This window comes from Lynx rufus, unplaced genomic scaffold (assembly GCF_022079265.1).
Source record: "Lynx rufus isolate CCGP_SWC_20201006 ecotype Redwood Valley unplaced genomic scaffold, mLynRuf1.p SCAF_29, whole genome shotgun sequence".
NCBI lineage: Eukaryota > Metazoa > Chordata > Mammalia > Carnivora > Felidae > Lynx > Lynx rufus.
Window position 1 is genome coordinate 2,435,385 of NW_025814844.1, and position 21,051 is coordinate 2,456,435.

General features: G+C 42.1%; 1 long non-coding RNA gene across 3 annotated transcripts in view; it reads right to left on the reverse strand.

The window, feature by feature from the left end:
* Positions 1–5,438: 5,438 nt before the first annotated feature.
* The window catches only part of LOC124519883 (uncharacterized), a 188,665-nt gene continuing 173,052 nt past the window's right edge, over positions 5,439–21,051 (reverse strand). For all 3 annotated transcript variants that reach the window (XR_006964213.1, XR_006964211.1, XR_006964212.1), the window contains exon 3: positions 5,439–6,353. This is a non-coding gene — a long non-coding RNA (uncharacterized LOC124519883). The remainder of the gene's footprint in view (positions 6,354–21,051) is intronic.

Genomic DNA, 21,051 nt, shown 5'->3' on the forward strand with positions numbered 1-21,051 from the left:
TCTGCAGCACATTACACACGTCTGGCAAGAGCTCTGCTTCACTAGTGCCGTGGGACAGTGACACCCAAACCTCAGCTAGAAGGAAAGCAACATCACAGACTGGCAGCATGTGTTGTCCCTCTGTGTTTTGCTTTCTAAAAAGCCTTCAATGTCTTGTCATTTGGGAAATGCTGCCCATTATCGCCCATTAGGGACCTTCATATTCCAAGTTTCATATTAAACACTTTGAAAAGTTCTACAGTAAAGAAACCAATTAAATTTCTTCCTCCAAAATTTGGCCATGAATCACTCCCCCCCCCCCAGCCCCACCTCCCTTTAATTGATAAACAGCTCTCACTATCAACTAAAACAAGCATCCTTCAGGCAGATATGGAAAGTGTGAGCTAAGGTCATCCATGGTCGGCACACAGGCACAGCCTCAAAGGGGTGAGTAATAAGCTCAAAGTCTAGGTGGCTCAAGATCCTTCGGGGCTGTTCAGAGCCCTTGGAATAGTGTAGCGCTGGTCAAGCCTCCAAGTAAGGCCACGTCCATCCCACACAGGGTCCCAGCACTCAAGCTAGTGTGAAAGATTTCCATGGAAAAATAAGCATCACAACAACTCCATTTAAGTGATTCTTTCAATTTTTTGGTTCTTAGTGGCTAAGAAAACACAATCACCTAAATTCATAAAATAGCTCTGTTTCGGATATCTGAAGACTATTAAATCAACTCTCATTCTTCTCCTTTATGAGTGATATAACCTTAATTTATTTAACAACTAGGTCTGACCATCCTTTTCACAAGAAAGACTTGTAAATTCTATAGGAATTTGGTTCATTTATTTAGTCATCCAAGGATATATGTTTCTTCTAACACTGAACGAAATGATTCCAGAAGCCCAAGAAATTTAATTATGCAAAACAGTATTTAAGGGTGTCATTAGTGGTGGGGAGGGAGCAGAATCCTAACACTGGCATCTTCTTTAGGATGTAATGGTGATAACCCAGGCAGGATGCTTTCCAAGTCAGGAGAAAGTACAGCAAACCTCAGATGAAATCTCCATCACTATTAGGACACTTCAACAGAGAGCTGACTGACCCAGCCTGAAAGGATTCCCATTTCTCTATGCCCAGAGGCACCAGGGTTGCGGGGGGGGGGGGGGGTGTTCTTACAAAAGTCTTATCTTGCTGGCATCTATTCATCTACATTATTGCTTCCATGAACTAAAGCCAGACAGAGACTATCTGAAAGAACAAAAACAATGAACTTAGGATGCTTGAGTTTTCACTGCCAAAATGAAACATTAGCATCACTGTTGTAATGATGGCACTCAGGTAGGCTCTACAGCATCATGCTGCAAAGAGCTCCATAAACATGCATTAATCTCATGACACCCTGCAGTGCAAGCAGGGCTGCTCCATCTCACAGCTGAATGGCAGGAACAGGCCACAGTAACTGGGAACAGGCACCTGGAAGAAATGGAGCTCAGCACAGTCTCAGAAGCTAGGACCAACCAATCCCTTTGAAAATTCAGTCACAGGGGTGCCTGGCTGGCTCAGTCAGAGGAGCATGTGACTCAATCTCGGGGTTGTGGGTTCGAGCTCCACGTTGAGTGTAGAGATTATTTAAAAATAATAAAAATCTTTTAAAAATTCAGTCATAAACCTTAATAAAGTTCACATCTTTGAACTCCATAATTCTAATTCTGGGACCTTAACCTAAGAAAATAGCCCAATACACAGAAAAGCTTTTTGCACAACAGTGTTCATCAAAGCATTATCTATAAGGGCAAAAGCTGTCAAAAACTTCAATATCCAATAATAAAAGCACAATTTAAAAATTCAAGTACACATACATAAAGAATATGATGTAGCAATTTTAAGGCATATTTCTAAAGAAAATGCTCGTAATGTTAAAGGGGAATGATCAGGTTATAAAAGTGAACACATGTTATAAAAACAGTTTATAGGAAGAAATGTACACAGGAAAAAAAGATAGAAAAGATGTAAGCCAGATGTTAACAGTGGAAAGCTTCATATGGCAAGGCTATAGGATGGGTAATTATTTTTTTCTTGCAATTTGTCTGAGCTTTCCAAATTTGCTTACAATGAATAGGTATTACTTGTAAAAGAGAAAATTAAGTCTTTTTTTGTTATAAAATAGTGCCTAACTGATTAAAATCATTTCCAAATTACATGTGCTGAGAAAACTTACAATAATGTGTAAATTCTTATATGCAAGAATAGAAAATCATAATTAGGAGGATGAATTTGCAATATGTATCCATGGGTGTACACCTATATTCACACAGGAAGCAAAATGTAAGAGGGGATTTGAAAGACACAGGCAAACCAGCAATGGCATGGGGACAAAGGGGCTTCCAAGCTCCCACCAGCCGTCACAGTAATTGCACTCACTGCAAAACAAGCAGTGGGCTTGCCATGCAAACACAGCTTCATACTGGTCTACCAGGCTTCCCTCCTGGCCAGACTGCAGCCCCTAAGTACTTCTTTAATAGGCATCCTGAGCCCTCCAGACTCCCATCACCAAGGGAATTGAAACCTAAAATATAAACTAACAAATTTTTTTAAGTGGAAATATGGTTAACTGTATAATGACTTTGTCACACTCTAAGACAAGATTTAAAGCCAAGGACAAATGCTTTAACCCCTTCACCGTTTCAAATATCGAAGGCAAGACTTTTTTCCACTGGCCTAGAAAATCCACAAAATCAGTGCATCTTCAATTCCAGAAACTAAGACATCAGCACCTTTAGTTGCCCTGGGATAAGAAAAGTCTAAAATCAAGAAACATAAGAACGGCAAACCAACTAAGTGGGTGGGCACCAGCCTCTGACTCACCTCTAAGACTACAGCTTTACTGCATTGCTTGGGCAGGGACAGAGGATCGGCCCTTTCATCCTACATCATAAGTAACTATTACCAACCATGTGGGGAAAGAAAGATGAGAAGAGCAGGCAAAAAATAAAAATGATGAGCCCACTCCACAGGGACCCACTCCAGAGAAGGCTGGGTACTTCTATCTCCTTTATTCCATCACTGGTTATTTCCCTAGAGAAAGTGGGGCACTAAAACCATTGTCCTACAGGTACTTGTGCGCCTGGCTCTTATAACTAATATCCAACAATCCACAGCTTCCTTGAGAATGTGCAGATTATTCAATCACCTGTGTTGAGGAAATGGGACAAGTCAGTTCCTTTTTTCAAGTACTGACTCTCCCAACCCACCCTCTCCTCTAAACTCTAACCACCACTCTTTGTACAGTGTTGGCTCTCACAGCTTGCCAGACTTTCAAATGCACCGAGCACCTGGGGATCTTGTTAGACTATAGGTCCTGGTTTAGCAGGGCTAGTTGATGCAATTAAACCCCACTCTCTGAGGGGGAGACCCAGGCAGTGGTAAGGCTCTCCAGGTGACCCGCATGTGCAGCCAAGTTTGCATACAGGGCTAAGACATTTCAAAAGGCCACCAGCCTGGTCTAACTGCTGGCTCTGAGTGTGCCCCTGCATCAACAATACCAGCACACACACACAGGTAAAGCACATGGTAAGCTCTCTAAAATATTGGCCATGGATATTATTTTACTACTACTACCAATATGATTATTATTCAGGTAGGCTGATGCAACTAGGAGGAGGTCAAATTTGTAAGGAAATAGAGTTCTTCAGTAAATTATAATTTAAAAGAAGTTCAGAAAATATGAACTGGGGAGGAGCCTTGAGAGGGTGGCTAAAAGCAAATGTAGGAGGAGGTGACCATGGTTCTGTGCCCATAACCAGGGCAGTAACAGTCATAATTACAGCTGCCATTTTCTCGGGCCTTAATGTTTCAGGCACTGTCCTAACTACTGTGAATTTTCCAGGCAGAACCCAGTGGTTTCCATTATTCAGAACCAACTGTCTCAAGGCCCCAGGCTCAAGATGGCCTGGGATCTTGACAGAAATGGGGGATGTCTTCATTTTTCCTCAGAAAATGAGGAAACTGGTGAGGACTGGACACAACTCTGTTAACTGTGAACCATGGCAGACTAATGTCAGGCTCAGGAGAGACTGTGTGTAGAATCCAATGGGGTGCCCCCCTCACCTCCACTCCCTGGTCAGGCCCCTCTAAAAGGCTGACTGCCCAAGAAGGCAATGGCAGTAAAGTAGGAGTCTCAAAAGCCATGCAGGGGGAGGCAACAACTACAGGAGCTTTTCACCTCCTGGGCAGGCATTGAAACAGCTGAGGAGCGTGAACACGAGGCTAGTCTACATTTTGAACCATGTGCTGCTCTTCCTCCAGTTCTTTTTGTTACCTCTTCCTCTCAGAATTGCTTTAGGAGCTTCTTTCCTTACACCTCCTGGTTGCCTCTCCTCCCCAGATGTCTTCCAGAGAGTGGGGAAGAAGAGTATGCTACCCTTCACACAGAATAGAGAAAGTGACATTCCATGAAGGAGCAGCTCATGTGACTGAAACAGCTGAAGTGGACCCATTAAGGGAGGACAGGAGGACAGGGTTTCCAATCAGCCAGACTGGAAGTCTGAGATGGTCTAAAGCACTCAACTTTGTATGCTTTTCTGAATCTACACTTAAATACAGTTTCATTCATTTTCAAAGGGCTGTTACCACCCCAAGAGGACCGTCCCCAGCACAGCCCCCAGGATGAAGGCTCCCATGTTATAGACACAGATGGTGACAGTCTAAGGAGCTCACTCAAAGTGTGAGCACAGAGTGCAAGGACTGGACTGGGCAGCCAGGCTCAACCCTGTAACTCCACATTAGGAAAGAGCCAAGGTCTGGAAAGGATCGAACTCCATACTCAGCACTCACATATGTAGTCTCATTTCTTCCCCAGAGCAGGGAAGTTGAGTCCGTGTCCATCTTCATTTAGAAATGAGCAAAAGGAAACAGAAAAAAGCTCAATGACTGTCCAAGAGCAGAGCTCTCATCAGGGGAGAGGGCAGAGCCCCAATCCAAGTCTGTGTGGCCCTCAGGCTGAGCCACAACCTCTCCAGGCACACAACAACCTGACCTGCTCTCTCCACAGAATTTGAAATGTTGCAAACTTTTAAGACTCACAGGACCAGAGAATGTGGTCACTTGTTGTGATTATACTACCATCTTTCCTTAAAAAAAAAAAAAGCCCAAAAAACTATCTTCTTATATAAAAATGTTTCTCCTTGATTCCATTAGTTTCTTTAACTTCACCGCCCCCATTTTATAAATAAGGAGGCAGAAGCCTGGGATGTTAAGTGAATCTGACAAGGAACAAGGACCCAAATTCAAAAGGCCCTGTGTTTCAGGCCATGGGTCTGGGGCGTCAGCCAGACTGAGTGGTTCCCTGCAAAATGTGCAAACTGGCAGCCAGTGGGCAAAGCAATGTCAAATAGTGATGCGGGGCTTCTCCATAAGCTCACTTACATGAGAAGAATCTCAACTGAGTGGTTAGTTCAGCAGAATTTCCACCCCCACCACCATTTGCACACAAATAAATCTGAGAAGGAAAACTAAAGATGGGGAGGGAGAAGTCACTCATCATCAATAACTTTATTCCCTCAGAGAGTCTTCCCACTTCTGTAAAGAAAAACATATCCTCTATGCATAGCTCTGCAAGTGACATATTTCCTTTAGAGAACAATGACTTGCAGAATATTGTGTGTGCCATATTACTCGACAAAAGTAGAATCATATAATGTCAAATGCTTTTTCAAATTTCTATTTAGAGAGAAGAAAAACATACTATTATTTTGTCAAAATCAGTCACCATGGCAGCCTGAGCCCCTTGACTCTGAATTGCCTTCAGTTCATAAACATAAATGCATACTCATTTTATAGAATTGTTTGTTACTTTATTACCTACCAACTAAGTTCAAATAAAGTTTTAAGCGTGGAGAATTCTCACCTGTGAAAGCATTTGTGGCCTGAAAACCAGCTTCCTGCATACTGCTCCCCAGACAAGCCTGTGCTCCAACTCTTAAGCTATCCTGTCAAGAGAAAACTGCCTGGGCGAGGCCTCAGGTCACTTCCATCTTAGCTTGTCGGAGTCCATCGCTCTGCCCCGTCCGGCTTTTGGTAGCATCTGATGCCCACCTGTCCTGCTCCCAGACCCTGAGAGCAGGTGGTACCTGGGACGGCACCCAGTCCAGCAGCGTGCACACTTGGGGCACACAGTCACGTCAGCCGTCCAGCCAGAGGGTGAAGGCCATGGTGAGCCCAGGAGCAGAGGAAGCTGTCCCGCTGAGACCTGCTTTCCCACCTTAGAGTGAGGCCCTCCTCAGCCACTTGGCAGCCAGCATCCTCCACGGGTCTCAGCCGCTCTAAGGGAGCTCAGTATGGTCTGATCTGCTGCTCTCTGTGCTTCGCCTCTCCCCTTGCTGAAATTAAAAAGAAAGAGATCACTTTCCTGATGACCTGTAGGAACATGAAATTTAGTAGACCCATTGAGGCCAAAAAAAAGAGAAAAAGAAAAAGCTACCCAGAGCAATGTTCATGGTCACGCTATGGGCACTGGAGGAGCTCTGGGGAGGCGGTAGGTGCACCACCTTTTCCTGAGTGCCTGTGAAGGGGCAGGGAGCAGAGGTAGCTTTTACTTGCACCCCAGAAAAAAAGACAGAAGACAGTATTCACTGCTCCGAGCCTCTCTAAGAATGGCTACAAAGGCCATACAATATTCAAATGTCTTTCCCTCAGTTACTTGTAGTTCACAGGTACCCTGAAGAAGAAACCCATTTCCCAAGCTTGTTCCTGAGGTCTTAGAAGTGAGGTCTGAGGTTCCTATCCACTGCTGTCAGTACTCCTAGAATGACTTGTGTTGAGGAGTTTTAAAAAATGACTCTCAAGGGGGAAAACAAAGGCCTATAACAATATTTTAAAGAGTGAGAAGGAAAAGCAAGTTTAATCTGAAATTTTGCATTACCTATTACACACCATTATATAATATAAAAGCATTTTACAAAATATTTCTCAGATACTTTAGTGTTGTTATAGTATACAAGAAGCAACACTAATAACAAGAACGTTAGAAGCCCAAAGATGAGACTTTTTAAAATAGAATCCGAATAGGACTCTCCAGTATTAGAGAAAAATCTTTTTTCCATTATCAGCACTTCACTCTAATCAATTCATATCGATCTTTCAAAAATATAACCTTATTCCTCTTTTTCACCATCAAACTAGAGGAAAGAAAAATAATTTCAGAAAATGGCACATAACAGAAAAGAACACTCTGTTAAGCCCTCTTGTTGTAAATATAAAGTAGTAAAGGAAACATCACTAATGCAGGCTAGCTATAAGGAAGACCTTATGTATTAATGAAGTGCTGTAATTATGTTAATAAATTCAATTGTATTGCCTTCATGTACCTGCAGTAACAATCACAGTTAATAAGGTGTAGTGTACCACAAGTCCTTAAATTTAATGAATAGGTGGAAAAAATTATTCCAATTAAAATAATTTATGCAAATGGTAGTTCTGAAGTGCTTGAAAATGTGACAAAACATTTTTTTCTCTGAATTGAAACATTCCATGTAAAATGACCAACACACACAGTGTGAGCATCCTAACGGCCTACACTAACTTCTAAAGTAAACTAACCACATGCACTATACCTATCAATTTGAGGAAATGGAAGTGCCAGAAAAAAACAAAACCACCTGCCCCTATAAAACCTCTATCTTCTTTGCCCTTTGCTATGGTGCTTTCAAAGCACAGAAACAATAGACTTTACTTGTTCTTTTTCTTTAAACTCAGAGACAAACGAAGCGTGATGAGGTTTTTGTTACTTTATCGTGGGCTTTCTGTTTATTTTATTTTGTTTCATTGCAAAAGGTATGCTACCTCAATTTTTAAAAACAAAATCAAGCTATCCTATATCACATTTCAAATGGCTATGGAAAAGACTGAGGCAGATGTGGACCAAAATGGAACAAACAACAATTTTTTTTCTTTTCTTCCTTTTACCATCTTCATCATACTCACCAATTCTTATAATGTCTATTTATTTTTGAGAGAAAGAGAGAGAGAGAGTACAAGCGAGGAAGGGGCAGAGACAGGAGGAGACACAGAATCTGAAGCAGGCTCCAGGCTCTGAGCTGTCAGCACAGAGCCCGCTGTGGGGCTTGAACCCATGAGCTGTGAGATCATGACCTGAACCGAAGTTGGATGCTTAACCAACTGAGCCACCCAGGCGCCCCCACGCTCACCAATTCTTAACTTTACTTCTAAAAGAGAAGTATGGTGACAGGTGTCTAACAGCTCAAATTGGGGTCTCAGGAATGGTATTGGTCAGAACTTTTAGGGCAATGTGTAAACTGATAAAGACCAGAGGAACACAGTATTATCCCATTAATGAGTAACTTTCAAATTCCTGCATATACTCAGTCTCCATAAATGCAATTTTTAAGTTAAAATGAAACTGTAACTTCCATAAAATGTTTTCTTCCTAACTACTAACACATATTCCTTTTGTAGAAATATACAAGAAAGTAGCAAGAGTGCCCAGGACCTGAAGACTCTGTTCTGTTCAGTGAGGGACCCACGCATCCAGGACAGGGCAAGGAACCCAGTCACGCTCAGTAAGAAAGTGTCAGATGACCCAACAGGCTGGGGAACAGAGGTGGATGACTAGAACCCAGAATTAGGAGAAGCAAAGCACATCTGCTTTCACAGCTTAACAACCAACCAAGAATCAGCAAAAAAGGCAGAGAAACAGAACAAATGGTGGTCTCACCCACTTTCCCCATCTAACCCTCTCCTATGGCTCTTGCTCATGATCCTTCTCACCTTCCAATCACAGCTCAAATGTCCCTGGTCAGAGAGGCCTCCATGATCATCCCCCAGGATAAATTCCCAGCCTATCTACCCAGCTTCCCAGTACTTGCCATAGTCACAGCTGCATGCAGGGGTCCTGATCACTTAGCACCCATCTTTCCTGCTGGACTCTAAGTGCATTGAAGACAAGGACAGTGACTGACTGACTTTCCACCTCCCTTCAGCAGCTAAGATACTGCCTGATGCCTGTTCTGCTGAATGAATGGAAGAATGGATGAAGGCCATTGGTGTTCGGAGGGGTACACACAGAAGAGCTCAGCAAACACTTACAAAACAAACCCACCCCAAGCAGTGAACAGAGGTAGCATTTCCTGAGAGACTATTCTGCACGGCTGGCTCAGAGCCTCTGAACTGGGAGGGTTCTCTGAAATGGTTTTCCTACCACCCACCGGTCAAGATGAGGCAGTGACTACCAGTGATCATTCCTACTCACTTCACAGAACGTCCTGTCCTATCAAGTAGAGGATAGGATACTGAGAAAGAAAAGAAAAGAAAAGAAAAGAAAAGAAAAGAAAAGAAAAGAAAAGAAAAGAAAAGAAAAGAAAAGAAAAGAGTAAAGAGAGAGAGGCAACTTACCCAGCTAGCAAGATCACAGAGTCATCCTGAGTCACACATTCAAGATCCCTTGCTACAGAAAGCAGGCTACCATCATCCTGTCTTTTATACACACACACACACACACACACACACACACACACACACACACACATTCTATTTATACTGGAAAGATGGACAGGCCTAACCAGGAAGTAAATTAATTCAATACTGCACTTGAAAAATGTCATTAAGTCCCTCCCACAACAGAGCAACAGTTACTAAGGAAATAGAGCACACCAAATGGAAAAACATCCCTACAGGAAGGGACTTTTTTTTAAAACATGAACACCCACAAAACCTAACCAAATAAGTTGTAGAATATGTTTTTGCCTTACCACTTATTCCTAAAAACTTACATGAAATGCAGTCCTCCTAGAAATCGCTGGGGAATGAAATCTTAACTGCATTCAACAGCTCACAGCTCTCACAAAACTACACTACAAAAATAGGCATATGCAATTCAGGAAACATTAGGGTTATACACTAGGCACAAAGGCCAAAACCCAGAAGAGAAAGCGAAACGAACTTTTTTAAAAATCTAGCAACATTCAAAAAATTTGTAGTGCATAAGAAATAAACACTGCAGCTTCATTTTTTATTTCCTCTCACTGTGGACAGACTGCTTCACTGGCCTAGTGTCGGTTACCTAGGTGATGGCTAGACTGAGCAGCCCAACGGGCTCCAGGCCGAAAAGACTCTGAGAGTTGAGGCTCTGTGCCTATGTCTGATGATCTGTCACTGTTCTAATCACCAAATAAGTCCTAGGAAGAAAGTCCACTGAGAAATGAAGAGACAGCTCTAACCTTGACAACACACACACACACACACACACACACACACACACACCATGAAAATTAATACATGAAGAGTCACTGCTTATGGGAAAAAAATCTCAATTACTGGCTGGTTCACTTAAGTTTAAAGGGGTAATGGACTTTCAGGGAGACAGATGTGACAAAAAGTAGACAGAAGAAACCTGAGGATCTGTTTCTAACCAAAGTCTGAATCAGGTGTCACCCTGGGAAAGAGATGTCACACTTACCCACATGAGCTCCTCAACCTCATGAACAGATAATCTGGACCTTGGCAAGTTTCCATGTCTCAACATTTCCTAATAGCATAAAAGGATGTCCTTGGAAAAAACACAGCCCCTGCCCTCAAGGCAGCCATGGGGCAGACAACACCAGATAGGACATCCTTCCCCTGGTTCTGGGCCCACTTACAGAACTTGGTCGAGTCCCTCAGCCTGTCAAACTCACACTTTCTCATTTGTGAAGTGAAGACATGAAACTTGAAGTCCCTTCTGAATAAGTCCCCCTTGAATATTCTGCTGTGGCCCTGTCTCTGGTCAAGGGAGACAGGACAAATGTGTATGAAAAGAACATAGTGACCAAATACAGAAAATCTGCACATAAACCCAAGTCTGAGAACAAGTCAGAGAAATGAGCTGCTTGCAACCAGGGAAGGCCAGGTTGGGTATTATAGATCCTTCATGCTACTATTAATTTCTATGATTCGGGGCTATAAAACAATTTGAAGTTGTATTATAAAAGCTATAAAGGGGCACCTGGGTGGCGCAGTTGGTTGAGCCTCCGACTCTTGATCTCAGCTCAGGTCATGATCTCACAGCTCGTAGGTTCGAGCCCCACATCGAGCTCTGTGCTGACGGTGTGAAGCCTGCTTGGGATTCTGTCTCTCCTTCTCTCTCACCCTCCCCTGCTCGTGTGTGTGCACACATGCTCTCTCTCTCTAAATAAATAAACTTAAAAATTAAAAACAAACAAACAAACAAACAAAAAAACATCCTAGCCCTGGGAAGCTTGATGGGCTCCAGATAATTAGGTCAGCATTTTAGGAAACAAGTGCAAAATCAAATATACACACAAGCTGCAAACTGGAAAATGCAGTAATTATATTAGAACATCCTTTAAAATGTCACTTTGACAAATACAACACCTGATAAATCTGAAGGACTATAGTCTGAGGTTCTACTCAAACCAGGTGGGAGAAAGTTCCCCTCCCACCAAATAAGCAAATAGGATACTGTCCCTAGTGAATCAGGAAGTCTGTAACTATCTCCTCATGCTATCTAGGAGCAAAGGAAGCAAGAGGTTGTCTATCCCACCCCTTCATTTTATGGAGGAGACTGAGGTTCATGGAGGAGAGGCAATGTGTTGAAAGTGACTGTGATGATAAAGGCAGAGCTGGGAATGAAACCAGGTATCAGTTTAGGCCCAAGCTCCCAAGTTCTCCCGTTCACACAAACTGGCCAAAAGGAAGAAGCTGAAAAAGGGATGTGGTACACACCTATACCACTACCAATGGGGACCAGGGAATCCTGAGAAGTTTTCCACTTTCCCAGGCCCACACCACAACACCAATGTGCTAAAAAGAAAAGTCAAGGAAGGGTCGGGAGCTTGGTACAGAATCAGAATGTACACTGAAGTTTCACCTGACACAGTCTGAGCACATCATGGTCACCTCAGCTGTGAACGCCAGGCAAGCAGAAGGTGGCTGCATGAGAAATGGTTACCCCTCCATGCCTGGTACAAGGGGTACAGACTGGCCACACTAGGGAGTTGGGCTTGAGATGCTCCACACTTAGCACTCTCCCCCATTCCAATTGTCTTCAGATAAAATTAGCTTGCAATGGGCATGACAGGCAAAGAAAAATGGGCTCCCACAGGGAGCTAACAAGTGTGAGCAATAAGGAGGAGGAGCTGTCCTCTGGTTCTTCGGTAAGAGTAGGAGAGAGTGAGGACTGAGGAGCTATCTGTGTGAAACAGTGTTTGTCCTGCCCATATGCACTCCCCACACCAAGCCACTCCCTGCCCCAGCTAACAGCAGCCTTCCATACAACACCTAGGCCTTGCCTAAGACAAGCCCTGCTCTCTGTCCTACAGAATGCTGTACAAGCTGCATCCTTTCATTCAGTATTTCAATAGCTCTTTGTGGATATTACTCTAGCAAGGTATTATTTTAGATGATGGGGAAACAGGAGTTAACAAAACAAACCAAGTTCCTGTCCCCATGGTGTCTATGCTGTTTATGGAGCTGTTTCCTAATGGAAACCTTTTCTTGCTAATGTTTGTATCTTTAGCATTGACCATGGGGCCTAGGATACAGCAGGTGTCCGATAAATACAGGTTATACTGCACTGAATCACATATGAGCTTCAGCTTGATCACCCCCTTGTCACTCTTACTACCTCTGCTCTATATTGGCTGCACAAAGTCCTGACGCATGGTACACAAAGAGGCTGCTAGCCACAGGGCACTCAAAGCCTAGAGGGCATTCTGTGAGAGAAGTTCCAACTAGAAGTCTGGAGCCCAGGCAGTGCCAACCCCTCCACTATGTAAAAGACACTCAAATGAGAGCTTTATACACCAACAGGCCAGAGGACAAAAGGCCAGGTTGAGTCAGACTGCCTTGGGTTCACCTCATTCTAGGCTATGTGTGATTTCAGTAGTTACTTAACCCCTTTGAGCCTCAGTTTCCTCATTTGTAAAATGAAAGCAACAGTGGAACCTACCTCATAGAATTCTTGTACATTTAATGAGGAAACATACACAGAATACTGGTCTCTAATAAATGGTAAAGAAGTAATAGTTGCTACAGTGATTATAACTCCCCTCAGCAGATTGATAAATTATGTCTTTAAAGAGTATTCCCTCCCACTTTTCCAGTTTCTAATTGACCTAATGAGACAAAAAATGGATTTTATCTCATAGTTCCTCAATTGATTTGTCTTGATTTATTTTTTTAAAGTTCTCAATAGATAAAAATCTAAGCTTAAAATCATTTTATATGAGCTAAAATTAATAACAGAAAGAATCAGGAGAAAGGATACAAAATTAGACAAAATGTGTGGGTGAGATATTTGGTATGAAATGTGGTAGAATAGTAGAAGAAAAAATAACAAAAAAGAAACTTGCCTTTAAAAGGCAAAAGATCCTCTTGATACTCAATTTTTTTCATGTTTCATATTGAACATCAAATTTAAAAAACAGCAAAGACAATAATAAATGAACTTAACCAAGGTTTTACATCTCTTTGCCAGAAAATAATCATGTAGGGTCCAATCTTCCAATTTGACTTTATTCCATCCTTTTCCCCATTTGGTTTGTTCCCTTTGTAAAGTGCTAACTTTTTAAGCCCTTAATGTTCATTTCTTAAGCTTCCAAAAGGCCCAAGAATTAAACTCTGCACGAGGATATCCTACCAACCCCTCCCAACAGCTTGATAAACCCAGCTCTCTTCTATGAAACAGCAGGTTTTGGAACAGAAACACCATCACTTTAAAAGCTAATAAAAATTGATCAATAATAGAGCCAATGCTCCCTATAGAAATGAAAGATCTATATAATTTCAGTCACTTGCATTAGCAAAGGTTTCCTAAACATCCCTTGTTTACAAAGCTCCAAGCCAGCTCCACATTTGCATCTTTAATCAAAACACATAGGGAATGCTGAAACTTTCATTATATAGTTTTGTCTTATTTGCTTGTATTCATTTTCTGACAAATATATTCCTTTAGAAAAAAGAAAACTTTCTGTTTTATCATTTTTGTAAAGATGTTATCTTTTTAAAGTAATCTCTACACCCAGCATGGGGCTCAAACTTACAACCCCAAGATCAAGAGTCACATTCTTTACTGACTGAGTCAGCCAGGCACCCCTCTGTTTTATAATTTTTTACAACTCAATATCCAGTTTGAGGTGGGTTGTGTTGGATAGAAATACTTTGACAATACTTTTCTTAAGATATTTCCAAAGAAAAGTCTATATCATCTGGGACAGATAGGAGAAAAGAGGGATGTATACTGAACACCTGACAGGCATCTCCCCAACACCTGGGGACTGCGACACTCTGACTAGTGGCCAGCAGACTCCACTGCTCAATTTAATGTAGTTGCAACTGTGGGATGGACACACACACACACACACACACACACACACACACACACACACATACAACTGTTGAGCAATTTGTGCCCTGGCAGAAAGACTCCTTATGGCCTAAATACGCCCATTACAACAAAATTTAGGGGAATCCCACTTACCTCCAGAAAGAGAAGACAGTTCCTTCCTATTGTCAGCACAGCAGACATAGACACAGACCCATCCCATATCCTTTTAGAACTTAAACTTCCACTCAACACAGTACTGTTTCTATCATTTAAGGAAACCAGAAAAATGATATGTGCTGGATCACACACCATCCTACTAAGATCACAGATTCCCTGAGTACCTTAGAGAAAACACATGTTGTCATATGAGAGTGAAAAGATAATCTCGAGAGCAACCTTTCAAGAATGACTTGGAATTCAACTGGAAAGCTGTCATTTGAGACATACCAAATTCTGGAAACAGAACTCATTTAGCCCAGTTAGCATTGGTGGAACAACTTAATCTGATCACAGAAATTCAAGGAGATGAACATTTCAGCAGATGTCTGAAGGACATAACACAAAATGGTACTGTCTGAGGTTGGCCCCCGGAGCTGATGTCACCGGCAGCAACCAGTCTGAGAGTGTGACAAACGAGCTCTCGGTGATACAGTTACGCACAATAATGAACGCTACATCTGTGAGAGGCCCCAGCACACCAAGCCATTTGACAAGCAGTGCCTGACTCCACATATATTAGGGAAACACTGATAGAGTTTCACGTCTTCCTGGAAGGCTGGATGAGGCAGAGCCATGAAAGTGCATCTGTCCTGAAGAGCAGCTGTTGAAGGGGACAGAGAATTCAGGGGAAAGGCTGCCTGGTATTTAACTAATGGGACTACACAAACCCTGTCCCTGTGTGTCTGGAGGCCTCCAGCCAAGCAGAAAGAGTTCATTAGACCAATTTCCGCTGCCTTGGTAACAAAGGCCTATGCGTGTGCTCTTACACAGTAAAAGCAAACGAGTGTTATTCATGGGGGAAAGCACTACAGACAGGTACTGCGTGTCCCACCCAGCAGCCCAGAGGGCAGTAGAAACCTGCCCTCTTGCAGTGTAGAACTGGTCCCTCCACAAGCCCAGTGTGACAGGAAGCAGTCTCCCATAGCACCTGACGCCAGGTGCTTGTAAGTTTGCTGAGTTTGCTCAGCTTTAGAAGCACTTCCTGGCAGCTACAGAAACTATCTCATTCTGAATAGTGTACTCAACCCAGCATCCTCGATGCTGAGTCAGTCTGTCTGTCTTATATGTACACCATCAGATCTGGACAAGAGAATTCTGCCACCAAAGAAAACTGCAGAACTCTGGCAGCAAGAGGAAATTCTAACTACCAAATTCAAAACCTGAAATCACTATTCATGTTCCCATCACTTGCCAAAGTTAGCTACACAGTGTCTGTGAGGCTTTTCATGATCTAAGTACACCATGGACCTCGCCAGCCTGACAGGCAACTTTCTCTGCATTTAAAATAGCATCTTCTTTCAGTTCTTCCATGTTCCTTCTTGAAATCTAGCCCTTATTTATTCCCTTCCCTTCTGGGCACATTCTAACCTCTAATCTGCAGTTGGGAGCCCTCAGCAAGCTTCTTCAGACAGAAGCCCGTACCTCCTGCTTCCACGTCCCCAGGAGGGTAGGAGGGAGGCACAGGTAAGAAGAGAACATAAGATGGGAGGGAAGGAAGAGACTTTTCCACAGTGTACAATAACATCACCCCACTCCCACCTTCCCATGGTCTAGTGAGTAAATGAGTTCCTTTAAACAGCAAGAATGAGGATTTAATTTTGTTCCTCCTATTGCTGCTTCTCACCAAAATATTCTCTCTAAACCACTGTTCCCCCAAATATTCAAAAGGAGGCATGCAATCATCAAAACTAAATTTTGTCCATTTTGACCTAAAAGCTAAATATATTGACAAATAAATTTAAAATAGGAAACACCCAAATGTAAACACACAAGGCTAATATCAAAAAGCATGAAGCTGCCTGTTTATCTGGGCTGGTTGGTTGGAAGAAATGATAGAGAGGGTGGGGCTGAGTGCTAAGACAGGCTCCCATTAAGTGATGAACTACTACAGTCAGGAGCTCTACAATACCCCTTGGCACCGACACAGCCACTCACTCTGTGGGCGTGCTGTGCTCAGAGAAGTAAGCACAGCTTTGGGGTCTAACAGAAGGAGCTTAGAATGACAATTCTGCTGAGCAGCCTGCTACACACTACTTGGGCCGGTTATACAATCTCTGTAAGACTCAGTGTATTCATCTGTCAAATGGGGCATTAATGTAACTGTAAGGCAGTGGCAATGACTAAGTGAGAAAATATAGGAAATGTACGTACATGGCACCAGAAAATCTAACAGGCTCTCAAAAAAAAGGTTAAGGCAATAATAGGAAGCAGCGAAGAAGGGCAGGAATGACACTACCTGTGGTTGTCTGACCCTTAGAAAATGCATCGAAGTTGAGGTCAGTTGACAAGACTGTAAGAGAGTTTAAAAAAAAAAAAAAGGACAGGGTAGGGGATAAGAAAAATAGAGAGCCTCAGTGGGACCCATTCAGCTCCACTCCGTGGCTGAATTCTCAAAGAGTTAAAATCTAGGGCCTGTTAGATTAGAAATCAATATTCTCATTTCCAAATACTTAAATAGGTCAACATCAGGGACATTTCACTTTGTCCTGACCACAGGCGAAAAGTCCCCCATCTAACCCAAACATTCACCTGACCCCTATTAATCTGCCCTACTTCACCCTACTACACCCTCATTCCTACCCCAACATGTAGAACTAGTCAATATTTACTGCACACCCACTAACCATAGGGATTCCCCACATCATAGAAATCACTCCTATTGAAGTGACTCATCTCTTCACTTCCTTTGGATAAAAACATGTTATTATGTTCAATAAAACCATACAAGAAATAATAGCTAAAGATGACATTTAAATAACTTATACCAACACCTAAAAATGGCTTCTTGGAAGAAAAGGAAATGATAGGCATTTTCAAGGATATTTTAAGAGCTCCATCTTTTCTCCTCCTTCTCCACCCACCTCCCCCCACAGATGAGTCACAGCAATATTCAGAGACACACGGGCCCCTGGCCTAGAGGTAAACTTGGGCAAAAGAGGGTTTTATAGTGAGGACGAAGGCTGCCATTGAAATTTAAAAGCAGTCTAGCTACTCTACTACCATCCTTTCCTTACTGGTTCCCATGGAAACAGACCTCAGATCGCCAAAAACAGGGTAAAGATAGCACCATGCCCAGTTTTCTTGCAATCTGTTTCCATGGGAACTGGAAGAGAAGAGAATGGAGGCTGGGTAGCTAGACTGCCTGCAAATCTCCATTCCCATCAGATGGAGATGCAGACAGTGTTGGCACACTGGTCCAACGGCCTGCAGGCTTCCATGGTCTCGTCAAGAATGATATTTCCACTCAGGGATGGAGTCTAGAGAAAGGGAACCTCACACCAATAGCAGCTGCAAACCTCCAGACACCCACTCAGCAGGTGATTCACCTTCTCGAACATTCCTTTACCAACCAGAGGTAATACATTTCAGACTAGTGGTTTCCATGTCTGGCTAGGCAGCGGGATCATCCCAGACCTAATGAAATAATATCTCAGGAGCTGGGACCAGGATTATGTAGTTTTTAATCAGCTCCAGAGGTGATTCTAATAGTTGGCCATTCTGGGAAACCAATGACCTAGACCAGAACTTCCCAAAGTTTACGGTGCTCATGGATCTTGTGGGGACCATGGTGAAATGCAGATTCCAATTCAGCAGGTCTGGGGAAGGGTCTGAGATTCTGCATTTCTAACTAGCTCCCAGATGATACTGATGATTCTACTACTTGAACCACATCTGAGTAGTGAGAATCCAGATTCTAGTGATTTGGCTCTAGAAACTTCTCAACTGACCAAAGATAGAGACTGCAGCCATTCCCACAGGAGCACCTTATTCCCATCTTCAGCCATCAGTCCACACCCAGGCAAGGCCTCTAAGACAGACAGCTTGGTGTTGGGGGCTAAACAGGAGTTGAGTCATGCTTTATATTACCATCCCTCTGTTTCCACTACCTCCAGGGACAATCCTACATGGATAAAATGGTAACAAAATAGTCAAAATTTATGTATAGTCCTTAGGGGAACCATGCTTGTCTCCTCCAAATCAGATTTCTCTAAAGGTAAAAAGCAAATTCTACATAGCTGAGGATCAATTTGTGGTGAAAAATGTATGAAATACTTAGAATATATTATCAAAGAAGAATGAAACTCCACATGTTGTTTTAAAAGAAATAAGAGATAATTTTGAAAAACTCTATAATTATAAGGAAATAACTCAGCTAGCCTTAAAATCCCTATTCTAGTAGAAAATGTACAGAGTAAGAGTAGGCTCCACATTTCAGCTAAAAGTATGAAGAGTAATACAAAAGTAATGTTGATTTCTATACTGAACCACAAAATAACTTTAAACCACATAAAATGCCAGTGTGTTATTCAAAAGCAAGTCACTGATTTTCTATTTTAAGAAATCTTCATTTTGCCTATGTATAAAAAGGGAGCTATTTCAGTTTGTTTCATTAAATACATTTTGAATCTCCTTCTTCAAAAAGCATAACATACATTAATCTTTGGAAATTAAAATATGAACAAAGAATTCAACTATAAATCATTGAATTATGTTACAAGCTTACTTGAAAAACAATCTTCTGATTCTAAAAATATAAATGGGGAAAAAGATCAATTCTTTGATTAGTCAGCACACACGTAACAAAGAGAGCTCAGCGTTTTGCAGAGTCCTGTAAGTCCTGCAGGCAGCCAAAGAAAACTTCGCACATACAGTCTGTGACACATTTTCATTCCAATGAGGCAAAAATATACATATATTTATTTATACATGCATATATAATGTCACACACAAACTTTAAAAAAAGCCATGAGTTAGTTTGAGACTCAGTTGCTTTTTAGGTTCCCAAAGCACATGAAGCCAGAGTGCTACAACTGCTATGATAAGAAAATAAAGTCATAATGAGGGATTTCTGCATTTGCTTCAAAGATAACAAACACACACACACACACAAAATAACAAATTAAACAGCTGCAGTAGAGGATGCCAAAAGGGTGTGAGCTGTTAAATGCTCCATTAAAAAATATAAAAATAATTGGGAATAAATGCAGAGTTGTTCTAATACAGCTCCACTGAAATCTGTTAGTCTGTGAGACCCTAGCCAGAGAATCAGTTGTAGGTATTTAGTGTGTACATGTGTTTGTTTACTTTGTGTTTACATGAAGAAGAAACTGGAGCTGGGCCAACAAACTTCCACCAAAAGGCCAGATGGTAAATGGCTTTGCGAGGCATACAGTCTCTGTCCCTGTTCCTCACCTCTATCATCACAGCATGAAAACAGCCACCACAAACACATAAACAAATAAGTGTGATATGTTCCAATAAAACTTTATTTACACAAACAAGTGCTAGCCAGGATGTGGCCTGAGCTACAATTTACAAACCACCGGACTAGACTATAAACTCCGTAGTTTGAAGGAAATGTCTTATTCAACACCCTCTCCATAGCTTTAGGTAAGGGAAGAGAAAAAAAGGCTGCAGGAGCTGTCTTGTATCCATTTTTCAGTCACCCCTAAGGAATTCCTTGGACTCTTCCTAAATGTTCTAGCATTTCCCAGCACTTATATTTTAGCCCTGTACAGCTGCTAGTAATTAACATATAATAATTACTTGTTGTGTGCTGTGTTCTCTGCATCTTGTCTTGTGCTTTATTGCATTTATCTTGTTTCCTTCACTAGATTCTAATAGTCCCAAGGGCAAGACTTTGTAATTTGCACTTTCCCTCAGAATTTAGTTTAATGTTCAGCAAAAGATACTGCTGACAAATCCTCCCCACCTCTCGAGGGGAGGTAAAAAATGGCTAAACGGGGGGAAAAAGACACTACCATCTTTTATGTTTACCACCAATATGACTGGTAGAGAGGACGATCTTCAGGTCTACCCTATGAAGACCAAGTACATAGTGAACATATTCATTAGAACTTCCTGAGGGCTAGGGCTGGCCTTACCCAATTGTGTCCTCAGACACTGCACATGGAAATATCTACTAAATTCAATAGTATGATGAACTGTATGGTGAACCAGGCTAATTTCTTACACTTGAACAAAACTGTGGAATATGGGAATAGGAAGTGCTTTTAGATATCATCATCCAGTTCAACTCGTCCCACATAAACAGAAATTATGGCTCAGATATCACCAAAAGTTATGCAGAGCTGGGCCTAGAACAGAGCATAAAATTGAGCTAGATCCCAGGCTCTTTTAGATACAATAGAGAAATTCCTGATGTTTTAGGGGATCCTATAACAAATCTTCCTCATAAATAAAAGCATATGCATTAGTAAAAAGATGTTTATTCCCTAATTGAGCAGTTCCTTGAATCTGGGTTCTCACAGACTCAATCTGCCTAGTGGAAGGCATACCAGTCACTACTTACAGTGTTCATACAGGAGACTATGACAGTCGGAAGTGACACAGCAGAGAGGATATACAGTTGTGGCTTGGGATCCAGGAGGAGCAGGGTATGGAACACCATGCCTCTGGAGACAGCCTCAATCTTAGAGCACAGGAGACACCATCTCGTGTCTCAGCAGCATTTCACAGACCTGGGTCCTCAATCTCAGTTTCTCTGTATGCTGTTC